Source organism: Lycium barbarum, chromosome 9 (assembly GCF_019175385.1).
Source record: "Lycium barbarum isolate Lr01 chromosome 9, ASM1917538v2, whole genome shotgun sequence".
NCBI lineage: Eukaryota > Viridiplantae > Streptophyta > Magnoliopsida > Solanales > Solanaceae > Lycium > Lycium barbarum.
Window position 1 is genome coordinate 56213738 of NC_083345.1, and position 15392 is coordinate 56229129.

The following is a 15392-nucleotide window of genomic DNA, read 5'->3' on the forward strand; positions in this document are numbered from 1 at the left end:
GACATCAGATATTGGTGATTAGAGATATACCATGCCTATGATATTGCGGGTACTTTACTTGATTGATATTCAGATGAGAATAGTGATTCCATTGTGGCTTATTGTGTAACCTTATCATTGATATTACTTGTGTGCCCTGGGAGCTACTGCTGAGAGTTGTGATTCCATTATGGCTTAATGTGTAGCCTTATCATTGATAATACTTGTGTGCCCTGGGAGGTACTGTTGAGAGTTGTGATTCCAGTGTGGCTTATTGTGTAGCCTTATCATTGATATTACTTGTGTGCTCTGGGTGGTACTGCTGAGAGTTGTGATTTCATTGTTGCTTATTGTGTAGCCTTATCATTGATATTACTTGTGTGCCATGTGTGGTACTGTTTTGGATAGAATTGGTTGTTGATATCACATTTCATGATATTCATATGCATTTCAATGATACATTGACATATATATGGTTCTAGTAGTGATGATGATATGTGAGAGAGTTTAGCCTCCGAGGCTTCTGTCGGAGAGCATAAAAGAGAGATGAGTGTTCGTTGCTCGAGGTTTCTTGTCGGGAACGATGGAGTGTCTGATGCTCGAGGTCTTTACCGGGATCGTGAGAGTGTGCTCGTAATCTGAGGTCATATTTCAAAGCGAGTGGTACATGGACTTCACGGGTCATCTATAGGTCATGATAGCCGAGACGTGGAGTCATTCCGTCCGGGACATGTTGTACAAAGCTGCATATGCATTGCATTCATCCTACATACATTATCGCATTGCATTGCATCTTGGTTTCTATTGATTATTGTGATACTACTATGATGTACTGATTCAGATTGCTATACTGAGACTTGGCACTGTTGGGTTTAGATGCTACAACATAGGTGATGGCTTTTACCGTGGATATGGCTTATTGTTGACTTGTACTTGTTGGTTTATGTATTTATCTTGCTTTGTTGTCTTTATATACGTTAACTAGTCTTAGTCGGCCTATGATAACTTCCAGTACTTGTTGTTTGTACTTACTTGCACTTGCTGCATTCTTTTATGAATGCAGAGTACCAGGTGAGATCGACTTCTACTCCTCATGGCTGATATTCGAGGATTGTTTATTCGAGTCCTTCAAGGTGAGCTTGAGGACGTTCGCTGCCCGAAGACTCTTTCAATCATTATGTCTTTATTTCCATTCTGAGACATGATCTTTGAGACTACTCATGTATTATTATGATTCAGACTTGTATTATTTAGTCAGATGCCTTTGTATTACCAGACCTGATACTGGGACAGATTTCATTTACTTCCACATTGTCTTATTTATAGTATATTTATGAGACTTATGCTTTCCGAGGTGGGAAAGGTAGGTTTCCACACGACTTAGCGGAATTGGGTCGTGCCAAGTTGGTATCTGAGCCCTAGGTTACACGGTCTATAATACAAGAGCGTGTCTAGTAAAGTCTCGTGGATCGGTGCGATGAGCGCCGTACTTATCTACGAGAGGCTATAGGACATTTAGTGCTACACCTCGTAGTTGAACGTTGAGTTCTGTAGGCGTCAACCACCCCTCAATAGGACATCGGGGTAAGAAGATATGGACTGTTACACCTTGGAAAATTACCCGTACATGTACAGTGAATAGGTGAGCGAAGGTCATAACGTATGCGATGTTTTGAACGAGCAAGAAAGTAGGTAAGTGGCCCTAATTAAGATTCTCAAAGACATCCGAGATAAGGGAACGAAGTTGTTAAGGAAAACGAGTTGTAAGTTACGTATCGGATAAGAATGACGAGCAATGATTCGGCGATGGCATAATGATGTCCTAGAGACATGTGATAACGTCCCTTAGGTTGGTATTCAAGTGTTAAACAAGTGCCAAGAAGGTTCCATAAGGATTGGTGATCAAACGAGTCGACGAAAACGAAAACGGAATTACTGGACATTATACGGCCTAATCTATGGACCGTATAATTTATACCAGCCATATATGGGACCGTATAATTGGCCAAGGATACCATCAGCCGCTGGACCAGATCTACGGCCACATCTACGGTCCGTATAAATAGTACGTACCGTATGTGGGTCCGTATAATGGTGGTCGGCCAGATTTTTAAGATAAATATAAGGGACCTTTCCTTCATTTTCAATTCATTTCATTTTCATCTCTCCACTCCAAGAAACCTCTAGAATGCTCCAATATTCATCCATAAGGAAAAATCAAGGGGATACCATGATCAACAACACAAAATTCATGCAACCAAGTGGATGGAACCTATCTAGAGCTCATCTAATTCAAGAAAATCCTAAGGAAGGTGAAGAAGGGTTTTGGTGAAGAAGGGTTTTGGTGAAAAAGGAAGGATTCAACTCTAAGCTTGTTCCACCATCATCCAAGGTAAGTTTCATGACCATTTCATGTTTTTAAGGTATAGGAAGGTTAAGATACTCGAATTGTAGAAAAGCATAGCAAATGGGTCATTCAAGAGTGAATAGTGTCATGATTGAATGGTAGTCGAATTGAATCATGACTGTTAGTGTGTTGCGAGTATGAATACGTTGTAAATGACATGTAGACCATAAGATAAGTGTGATATATGGGAAAATACGATAGCGAACCCAAAGCCATTAAATGTGGAGAAATTGGAGGGAATTGGTGGATATTTCCAAATGTATATAAATGGTGGTTGTTGGTCTCTATGATGTGATTATTGTTGCGAATGTTTGGGAGCTGAAATAGAATATGGGAAACGTAGTAGAAACAAAGGAAATGATGTCCAATTTTCCCTAGAACTAGTAGTTCGTTCTTATAATTGTTTAGCTAATGACGACATAAATTCTCTTGAAGGTATACACGAGTGCATTGAAGGGGAACGAACAAGCGATACGAGTAGTAAACCTCAAAGGTATGTTAAGGCTCGTCCCTTTCTTTCAAAGGCATGATTCCTATGAATATAATTCCATGAATGTTTTCATAGCCTCTTTATTTCCAAAAGTTAGACGTTCATGATTCCAAGGCATAACCCCTTTCCTAATAATTCATGAATGTTTTCCAAAATGTTCGTATTTCCTAAACCAAAGGTTTATGACTCCGTAAGCTTTTATGACAACAATGATGGCTATGTTTTGCAATTACGACGATGATGTCAAGGGTGAGAATATTTCTATGATGACTATGATGAGAATGATTTCATGTTTAAGGGTTCCAAGTTATGATTTCAGTGACGACATAAGAATGTTGAGCTATTTCTTGGCTTCTCAATTTTATTCACGGATAATGACTACTCCTTAAGGATTTCTAAATGTATGAATAAATGTCTTATAAGATTATGATTTTATTTTATGTTTTCCCTTAGTGCCATTCTTCATTGATAGTCTCACCTTATAATGATTGTTCCTTCAAGGTGAGACGCGACGATCGTGAGTATTCCATTGTATAATCGGAGGTTAACGACCTTACGTCACTCCGCTAGATACATGGCTTTCTTTGGATCTCATGCGTGTTGCATATATGACACATGTATATGATATATGTATATATATATATATATGGGGAAAAGGGACACATGTTGCGCTATAGACGCATTGCCACCTGATCAATTGGTATCAAACCCGGTGGTGGGGCAAACCCAGTGGTGGGGAAAACCCAATGGTGGGGCAACCCTCAGCAAAGACGCTGAGTCCCAAGGGTGGGTGAGTGTAAGGGCTTGCCTTAGGCGAATCCCACATTGATTTAGGCGAATCCCACATTGGTTTAGGCGAATCCCACATCGATTAATATCACCCCGGACGCGGGCTTACACACCGATCCTATATGGACGGGCAGCTTATTCACTGTTGTATGCATGAGATGTTGATGGTTATGGGTAAGTCAACATGTGCTACTCTCTTTTATAAGTTACAGTCATATACAGTTGCTCCTTATTGATGCTTCCGTTATTTCATTCATATATCATTACTGTTTATGCCTCTCATACTCAGTACAATATTCATACTGACGTCCGTTTTCTTTGGACGCTGCGTTCATGCCCATTGGGAGATAGGGAGGCGACCCAGACTTGTAGGAGCTACCAGCTGATTGAGGAGCACTCCATCTTCCGGAGGTGCCTTGATTATTCTTTTGATATATATATATATATATATATATATATATATATATATATATATATATACGCATGTTTTGGGGCACGGCGAGGTCCTGTCCCGTCCTTATATCTACTACTCAAGTAGAGGCTCGTAGATACGCAGTGTGGGTAGTATAGTATGGTCTCATAGATTTCATGTATATGTAGTATTATCATTTTGACAGCCGAGACGCCTATGTATATAATAGTGGTTATGTTCCAAATAAAGTGTGATTTCTATTATGGTTTGTACATGGATTCAGTAAACGAGGGTTAATGAGTATAATAAGTAGCAGAATGAGTGGTGCTCGGTGGTTAGCCCCGGGTACCCGTCACGGCCCCTAGCTAGGTCGTGACAGAAGTGGTATCAGAGCAGTTCATCCTAGGAAGTGTGTACGAGCCGTGTCTAGTAGAGTCTTGTTTATGGTGTATAGCGCGCCACGCCAATAAACAGGAGGCTACCGGGCATTTAGGAAAAATGACCATCTTTCTTCTTAAGAGGTCGTGCGATAGAGCTGTATTATAAGGTCACCCCAGACTCTCAGAGTTTCTAGTCCTCGGATTCGGAGTGGTTCTGGTCAGAAGAGATCCCCGGTGCCGCGATGTACTCAGTGTCGCAAGTTACATTCTGGACTGTGTCGCGCGGGCTCAAATGTTTGTTATACTTGTTGGCCAAGCCATATTATGCGCGATTGCCCATGGAGGCGTGATAGATATAAGATTCGACCTATGGGGTTAGTAGCTGGTTCTTCATCCTCGGTACGTCCTCCAAGGCCGAGACCACAGATGTTAATAGGCGGTGATAGAAACCAAAGAGGGACGCCTGGTCCAAGTGAGTCCCAGCATCTTATTCATGCGTTAGCTGAGCGACCGGATCCTAAGTCTTTCCCCGATACTCCTTCAGGTACATTGTTAGTACCCTCTTATGGTATGTGTGCATCGACTGATTCAGATCCTATGCTATTATGTAACACCCCCGTGGTGATGATTATGTTTGGGTGAAAAATGCGAGCCAATCCGACGATTTGAGATGGCTACACTTGTTAGTAACCTGGTTATGGCCAAAATAGTGAGTTGATTAGCAGTAAGTGAATATAGGTAATGTATATGTGTGTATAAACATATTGGGATTTTAGATCGAATGTGCAGGCACCACTTATGAGACAAGTACTATTATTTATATCCTCTAATGGTAAATGATCTTGTGTTGTGCAGTTATGCATTACGTGTGTTCCGGTGTATGTCCTATTGAGACATCGGATGTGTTTTCTGGGCTATGTGCAGGTTTTGGGTTGTTATGCTTACAAAGGAAACCTTGTCGAAACTTTCTTAGAATCTAAAGGAGACAAGATATAAGTTTGTAATACGTCCCAGCGAGAGAAGATGTTGTGCAATGAGGTATTGGCGGGACGAGATTGAGTTAGGAGTATCAGTAACAGCTACCGAAAGATGAATAACAAAAAGATTAAAACAATAAGGATGAGAGGAGATGATCGGAAGGAACACTATAAGTTCGGAGGCAAAGAGTGGATGGTACAAAGGCAGTGTATTCTAAAGGGAAAAACGGTACCAAGTTGGGAATATGGTTCCTTGTACGAAGAGCAGAGGATCGATTGTAAATAGGAGAAAACAGGATGAATCGAGAAGAGAGGAAAAAAGGGAATGTATGAAGTGTGCGTGCTTAAGAAGTAGTTGCGTCATGATTAAAGGAAGATGCATTTCCTATGAATATCCCGTACCAAGCTAGAATGAGTAAAGTATATGAAGTAAAGAGTTAAGAAGGAAAAGGTGATCATGAGTTATGAGTTTACTGTACGGCGATAAAGAGATGGAGTAAAGTTATAATCAATGACAAATATGAAGCGATCATGAAAATTAGTGTTGAGTACAAACAAGAGTAAAAGGATATGAGGCATGGGGAGTATTAGTGGCGTGTGAGACTTAGGCCCGGAAAACAAAGATGACGCTACAAGTGAACCTTGAGCCCCGAAGAAGAGGGCAAGTGACATTAGCTGGATGGCATGGATAACTAGACCTATTATTAATGTAAGCATCCCTAAGGGGCAGACAGTTATTAATTGGGACGGATTTAGGTATTGACTCACAACCACTAGAGGAGCTAACAAAAACACATTCTTGTTCGGATTGCTATACCGGGTGCATTATTTGGTTACAAGACGGCAAGGAGAGTACACTAAGACGTCACACACGAGTCGTTATAGCCACAGATTGTGGGGAACTGTTATATCCCGCATTTTTGCATATTCGGAAAAATTCGAAATAATTTTGACTTGTAAGAAATAAGGCCATAATTTGATTTTTATTTAGTATATGAGTGTTGTTCATAAAATGTTGATGTGGAAACATGGCGGAAGGTCAAGGGCAAAATGGGAAATTTTAGAAATTAGTTTCGGGAATTTCAAAATAAGACCTATAACTAAATGGGCTCAAAATAAGTGGAAAAAAAAAAAAAAAAAAAAAGAGGCCCAATATTTTGTGGGGTGGCCGGCCAACTTACCATGGCCCAAGCCCATGTGGAAAACTTAAACTAGAAAACAAATAGAAGGGTCCATGACTAGTCATCATATTTAGAAACTTCAAGAACAAAAGAGAGAGAGCAAGAACAAGAGAGGGGTTCGGCCACTACAAGAAAAGAAAAGAAAAGAAAAATTTTAGCCCATCAATCTCGAGTTCAAAAATTGTAATTTTCTTGTATTCCTACTAAGCTCAAGACCCTCTTCAACGTGATATAATTTTTTAGGCAAGAAAATCACTTTGTTGGCAGGTGGAAATTCTTGAAAAAGGTAAAGATTCTACTCTTTTTATCTTGGAATAATTATATATATATATATATATGTTGTAGTATGTGGAAATGAATGTAGAGTATGAAAATTGTGGGTTATGGGTATGTGTGTGTGTGTGGCCGAATATTGTTGTGGATGGAGAGGTATGAACAAAATTTTATTTATTATGTTAATTGTGTGGTGGTGGCCTTGTGATGCAAATGGAAGAATACTAGTTCAAGTTGGCATGAAAATTGGTTGTTAAGTTGTTGTAGGAAATTTTGTTATTTTATTATATATTTATGTAATTATGGAAATGGAAATTGTTAAGGTGCGAATTGTAGTTGTTATTGATGAAATTGGAAGATGAAAAATGTTTTGTGAATATTGTGTCGAAGGTTGGAGGTTTCGGGTGAATTATAGTTTTGGTGGGATTTTTTGTATATTTTGTAGTATGGTATGAAATGCTTTTGAATTGCAGCTGAATTATCTTGAATTGGTAGTGAATATGTAAGTGTCGATATCGGCTTGAAAATTCGTAGCTGAATTGAATGTTGATGAATTATGTTGAAAGGAAGGTTACTAATGTTAGAATGTGTTTTGAATTGATTATTGATGTTATTGGTGTGGTTGTTGGTATTGTTGGTATGGTTGTTGATGAATTTGGCCGAGTTTAATTCTCGGGGATGTTGAATTTACAGGGGAGATGCTGCGGATATTTCTGTAGACAAGTACCAATTAGAATTGAATTTATAAGTACTTATAGCTGATATTTGGTAATTGATAATATTATTGTAGATATTGGAGAGCCCGAGACTTGAGTCGGGATCTGTTTGGCGAGTGATCGAGATTTGTTAGCGAGCGATCGAGGTATGTAAAGCCTACCGTTCCTTCTTTTTGGCATGATCTTTTTTGGAATAAACAAAAATGTATATGTAAGCTTATAAAGAAAATCCTACTCTTAGATGCCACTAGGATGGCTAACATCTTTGACCTCCGTAAGCTATCCCATATGGTTCGATACGCATTAATGATGTTTGAAGATTCTAGTTGATATGTTACCGAACAATGTCCGAAAAATATTTGAAATGCCTAAAGCTTTGGATACATATATTTTGATACGTACATATGATCTTAAAGGCTCCATCTGATTTGCTCCTTAGTAATGGTTGAAAGTTCCCTAATACAAATGTTACTTGAATTTCCAAAAAGAGCTTCTGAAATGCTTTTAGAAAGTTTTGTACTTCAAAAGTTCTTAACTTTCGTATATTAACTCCGATTGACCCGAAACTGATTTCTGAGCCTTCGGATGTCGTAAAAATATTTGTTCATCAAGTTTTGAAGCTTATTTATTTATATGCATATGGTTTCCGCACTACTCCACTCGTGCCTACTACTATGATATCGTTCGCCGGTTCCCGGGCCGGTTCTGTGATCGTGCGCACTATGGTATATTCGGCAGTATGATGTGTTACGGTTCCCGAGACCACGCCATAGGGCCGGGTACCGCTTATATACGACGTTATGATGTGATATGGCATATGATATGTTCTGGTATTGTGATATGTTATGATGATACGATATGTTCGGGGATTGTACGGAGATGTGAAACCTTCTGGAGTATGATGTGTTGTGGCGCCAACGTCGCAGTGGCGGCCACGTTCCTGAGCCCCATGCATGATTTTTTTTATTTGCATGATATATATATATATATTTTTTCAGCACAGGTTTTGATATACTAATTCTGTATCCACATTCTGTACTCCTCACTCCGGTTATGATTCGGATTTCTGTATTTCATGCTTTGCATACTCAGTACATATTTGGTACTGACCCCCTTTCCTCGGGGGCTATGTTTCATGCCCGCAGGTACGGACGTTCGTTTTGGTGATCCTCCAGTATAGGATACATATTCTGCCACTTGGATTACTCCTTTTGATCCGGAGCTCATATTTTTGGTACATTTCTTCTGTTATACATATTCTGTATATATGACTATTTGGGTACGGCGGGGCCCTGTCCCGTCATATGTTCTGTCATGATTTGTAGAGGCCTGTAGTCATATATGTGGGTCATGAGTCATGTTTGTTCGTTGTGATTATGATATGCATCTTAATGCGGTCGCGTTTGCTATTGTGGCCAAAACGGCCCCTTTGTTAGTATATGTGTGTATATCTGGGCGGTGTGTATTCCGCTAGCTTACCGGATTTGATATGATGTTTCTGTACGGGCGACCGCTTAAGACGATATTTGCTTTCAGTATCTGCTTAAATTAACGTACGTTAAGTTTGAATAAACTTTTGATATGTCGATCTGGTACGTAAGTCTGTTTGGGTGTCCAAATAGGGCACCAGTCGCGGCCCACGGGGCTGGGTCGTGACAGAAGTGGTATCAGAGCGGTTTGTCCTCGGAATGTCACCAGGCCGTGTCTAGTAGAGTCTTGTTTATCGGTGTGTTGTGCACCACATCTATAAACGGGAGGCTACAGGACATTTAGGGTGTTACCTTTCTTGAATCTTAGATCGTGGGATAGAGTTGTGCTATTAGGATGACTCTTTTTCTTACCGGCTATTTTGTTTTCAGTGATGCCTCCGAAGAAAGCGGCGCCTGCCCAGAAGGGCAAAGAAGTGGCAGGAGAGACTAGCCAGATACAGATAGTTGCTCGGGCTCGTGCTCAGATTATGCCCGATAGTGCACCCCAGTCAGAGGGTTCTGCTACACCCCCACCAGAGGAACCTGGAGCAGCTCCACCATTAGCTCCAGAGGCTCCAGCGCCCGAGCCTCCCGCTCCTGAGCCAGGGGCGAAGGACAGGGCGATGAGAGAGGTTGTTCAGTTATTGACGACATCGGTAGCAGGACAGGCTCGCAGACGCGGGCTAGGGGGTGATGATGGTGACAGACGTGACAGTTTGAGGGTCCGCGATTTCATGATCTGTAATCCCCCAGAGTTCTATGGGTCTAAGCCCGAAGAGGACCCCCAGGATTTCATCCGACAGATGCAGCGCGCATTGAGACTGGTCAGGGCTTCTGAGACCGAGTCTGTCGAGTTAGCTTCACACATATTGCGAGATGTTGCGATTAATTGGTATGAGTCATGGGAGCTGTCCAGAGGCGAGGATGCTCCACCGGTCGTATGGGACGAGTTTGTAGCCACCTTTCTCAGCCACTTTTTGCCCCCAGAGTTGCGGCGGGTGAAGGTTGACAGATTTCTGTAGCTGCGGCAGAGAGGCAGGAGTGTCCGACAGTACAGCTTGGAGTTTGATTCTCTGGCTAGATATGCACCTATCATAGTAGCTGAGATGGCTGATCGGATGCACCGGTACGTGATAGGGTTGGATCGCTACTTGATTGATAGCTGTATGGCGATGGCATAACAGACTGGTATGGACATTGCCCGGTTACAGGCTTATGCACAAGGGATGGAGGAACGACATAGAGAGGACCAGTCGGGTAGAGATCGTGATAGGAGGCCGCCCAAGCGGGCTAGGTCAGCTGGGTATTCTGGAGAGTCTCGAGGAAGGCAGCCTCAGCAGCAGCAGCAGTCTAGTAGATATCCTCCTTCGTCAGGCCGGGGTACACAGTCTACAGGTAGACGATTTGGCAGTGCAGGGTATTCTGGAGTAGGCCAGAGTTCCAGAGCCTAGGGTTCGCACACAAGCAGGGGTCCCAGTCAGTCTAGGCCACCCATGCCCCGGTGTTCTTATTGTGGGAGGTCGCACCCAGGAGAGTGCTATAGAGCCACGGGTGCCTATTTTTCTTACAGCCGCCAGGGCCATTTTATGAGAGTCTGTCGGTTGGCAGGTGGTTCTGGTGGTGCAGCTCAGCCGACGAGATCAGCTGCTCGTTTGTCTTCCACTCCTTCAGTTATGCGCCCTGCGGAGCGAGGTATGCCAGCACCAGCGGGCCGCGGTAGAGGCCGTGGCGGGGTTTCTAATTCTAGCGGTCCTTCGAACCGCATATATGCATTGGCTAGCCGACAAGATCAGGAGGCGTCGCCAAATGTTATCACAGGTACATTATTGGTCTTCTCTCGAGCTGTGTATGCATTGATCGATCCGGGTTCTACTTTATCATATATGATTTGGTAGAATTAGATATGATGGAATTTGATGTTATTATGGGTATGGACTGGTTAGCCTCCTGTTATACTAATGTTGACTGCCAGAAAAAGGTAGTTCGCTTCCAGTTTCCAGGGGAACCAGTTATAGAATGGGCAGGAAATACAGCATCGCCGAGGGGTAAGTTTATTTCATACCTCAAAGCTAGGAAGATGATTCAGAAAGGGTATATCTATCATTTGGTTCGAGTGCATGATACTAAAGCAGAAGCACCTACTCCCTGTCACGACCCAACCCCGTGGGCCTGCCACTGGTACCCTAACTGGGTACCCGTACATACCTACCTGACCGAATTTCGTATCATATAGATATATTTTTTTTTTTAAAACAGATGTTACAGAAGTAGGCCGATAAAGGTACGGCACGCGCGCAAACATATATATATATATATATATACCTGAACATGCAGACATTTACAGATAAGCCGATAAGGCTAACATACAGACGAAACCCGTAACCCACACATCTATCTACAGGCCTCTACAGACATACAGAATCAGATGACGGGACAGGGCCTCGCCGTACCCAGAGTAACCATGCATACAGAAAATACAGAAGACAAAAGATATATACCAAAAGTACACGCTCCGGATCAAAGGGAGCTCTTCCAAACTGCAGAACCGATGCCCTAAACTGGCGGCGTATCTCCAGGTGCGTCTGTACCTGCGGGCATGTAGCGCAGCCCCCGAAGAACCGGGGGTCAGTACAAAACTGTACCAAGTATGTAAAGCAGAAATATATCAAACATAATCATGATCTGGACCAGAAGCACAAAAATATAATAGGCAGAATCATAAGCCGGACGGACAGAGCCATAGTCCCGACAGACGGACATAATCATGGTCCAGACAGACAGAATCAAAATCCATACGGACATTCAGAATCCAAACCCATACGGACAGACAAAATCATAACTAGTCGGACAGATAATCCAGATGGACAGACAGAATCATAACCAGTCGGACAGATAATCCAGACGGACAGACAGTATCATAACCAGTCGGACAGATAATCCAGACGGACAGACAGAATCATAACCAGTCGGACAGATAATCCAGACGGACTGACAGAATCATAACCAGTCGGACAAATAATCCAGACGGACAGACAGAATCATAACCGGTCGGACAGATAATCCAGACGGACAGACAGAATCATAACCGGTCGGATAGATATTCCAGACGGACAGACAAAATCATAACCGGTCGGACAGATAATCCAGACGGACAGACAGAATCATAACCGGTCGGACAGATAATCCAGACGGACAGACAGAATCGTATATAGGGTACAGGAACGTGGTCGCCACTCCTGCCATTGACACCACAACACAACATATATCAGAAATTCTTCTCCGATCTCCGTCATACATCATAACATAACCACGGTACCCGGGGGCGGACAGATAACACAGCACCCCGAGCCCGGACACATTATACTTCATAATATATCCTCGGTAATCGGGGACGGACATATACCACAGTACCCCGAAACCGGACACATCATACTTCGGAATTCACATATGGGGCTCGGCGGCCCATCCGCACGATATACATGCCGGCCCGGGATCCGGTGAAAGGAATCATAGCACATGCACGAACTGATTAATGAAAAACCACATACGTACAGATCGTCGTACAGATTCAACGGAACAGAAATAGGCCAACTGGCAGATCGAATCAAAGTATTCAGATAGTTTTCAAACTAAGCACCTACACGTCACTTGTGGAGGCACGACAGATCATAACCCGAACTATATTTTCAGATATCAAAACCATATTGTGAGATTTATATAAAAACAGTCATATTATGTTCAAAATGATAGTTCAGATGTTGCCTGTGAAAAATGGACGGAAATGAGGCAATTTAGATCATTCACGGGGTATCGGGGCTCCGTGGGCCCACCTCGGACCAACTCGAGGCAAGATACATAAATTACTGATAAAAGACCTTATGAGGTCATCCATAATCATTCGAAAATATTCCGACTCCGTTTAGGAAGGTTTCATACAAAAGCATACTTTAAAGATATTTTATAAGGACATAGTTTCAATCTTACTGAAGGAATTGGAGCAGATTTCCATATCGAATTCCGAGGAACGGAGTCGTATTTAAGGCTCGCGGCCGAGCCTATTATGTTCAGAACATGCCTAAGAATGAAGGGAAAGACTTTACATACCTTAGCTGCGTCTTATGCTTGTCCAAATTCAATTCCCGTTTCGCTCAAAATCTACAAATGGTCACATTTACCAATTGTCAATAGTAAGACTTTTAGCATTCTTTAATTCACTATTTGTCTACAGAAATTTGGGCAGCATCTCCCCTGCTTATATGCCTAGCCCGAATTTTTAATTCAGCAGTCAATAACACAACAACAATACCAACATCAATAATATCCTTTTTCATATCAACATATTCCATAAAACAGCCCACACGCTGTTTTCCAACTTTTATAAGTAATTAACTCAGTATACAATTATTTAATCGCGTCTTCTTCGTAAATAAACTAGTATTAACACAAATAGGAAGAGATTCATACCTTTCTCCTTTTAATATTGTTGTATCTTCCCCTTTTCACCTTAGTTTTATGCCACAACGCACTGCCATACGATTCTGCAGTGAAAACTATACGCCATCCGGACTGAAATTGGGAAATTATACCTGGTTTGGGCTAAAATTTGGTGGTGGAAAGTTGGGAAATTTTCTGGGATTTTTGGGGTGGTGTTCGTGGTTTTGGACTGAAAATGAGGGGGTCTCCCCCTCTTTATAATTGTTTTGGAAGCTGCCAGAAGCAGCTGGAAAAGTGCTCATCGCGATCGCGCTTCCTTCTGGCGCGATCGCGTAGAGTTAAATGATTTCCTTCTGCACGTTCGCGCCCCCTTTGGGCGCGTTCGCGCAGGGTTAAAATTTCTGACTGGATGTTCGTTCAGTAAAACGGTCATAACTTTTGATCGCGATATCGTATGAGGGCCTACGACCTATGGATGGAAAGATAATTCAATTATCTACAACTTTTATTTCTAGACGTTTTCCCAAATTTCAAACTTATAATACCGTTTTTGCCCCTAGAAGTCAGATCATCCGAAAATGCTTCCTTAAATTGTCCTTTTGGAGGGCTTCCACTTTGATTTGGCCCAAGGGTCCTTCTTGAGTTATGTTTAATTTCACATATGTGATTCATATAATTTGTCACATGTCCCAAAAAAAATCTTGACGTGTGGGCCCCACCTCAGCTTACAAATAATTCGACGTTCGAAAATGCAGGATATAACATTCTCCCCCCCTTTTGAACATTCGTCCTCGAATTTTCGATTGACCTTAGGGGGTCTCGTGACACTTCGGGGAGGTTCCTTTCTTTCCTTCAAAATTCCTTTCAATGTTACGATTGCCATCAACATCTTTCACCTCTTGTCACACTTCTCGGTTCCTTACAACGTTATCGTAATTTCACGTTATATCAAACAAGTTCATAACTAGAGCCAGACGCACAAAAGCATATCGGACAGATCCATAATCAGAGACAGATGTACTGCACTATGTCGGACAGATTCGTAGTCGGGGTCAGACGTATAAAATTATATCAGACAGATCCACGATCAGAGTTAGACGTACAGAGATGTACCAGACAGATTCGTATCCAGAGTCAGACATACAGAGGCGTGTCAGACAGATTCGTAATTAGAGTCAATCGTACAGAGGTACGTCAAACAGAAACGTGTTCAGAATCAGAAGTGCAGAAGTATAACAAAGAGATTTTTGATCAGAATCGGACCACTCTTATTAAGGCTCCAGTGGTTTATGAAAATTTCCCTTATCGATATTTCATTATTAATCCCGACAATAATACCACAGGTTTTTTTTTTGTTTCCTTCCCAGGGGGGTCACCCATCCCAGAATTACTCTAGCCTTAGCACGCTTAACCTCGAAATTTTCATGCGTTTTGATACGTTACGGCTAGTATAATTTCGTCGACCGCCCCGCACGACCTTTGTCACGTGATTTAGGGCAAATCGGGATCTTGGTACATTTTCGGAAAATTTTCGTAGTGGGTCCCACCCCGGGCAAAACTGTAAAGTTATCATTTCGCCCTTCCGAATCCTCAGTGTTTATCGAGTTAGGCATTACCTTACCCTTACTAGTACCCGGAAGAAGGAAATAACATGACGTAACAAAATACAGACTTATTCATACTCATATCCCTCAAAAGAGATCAGTAGCAGACCTGGGTGTGCACTGGAAGACGCTCCTGGGTCCTGCCGGCCGGTCAAAGCAAATACGCGGTTCGAAGGACCGCTACAACCCGAAGCTGCACCGCGACCTCTGCCACGACTTGCTGGCGCTGGTGCTGGTGCTGGTGCTGGGGCCCCTCACCCCGTGGGGCGTATGGCTGCCAA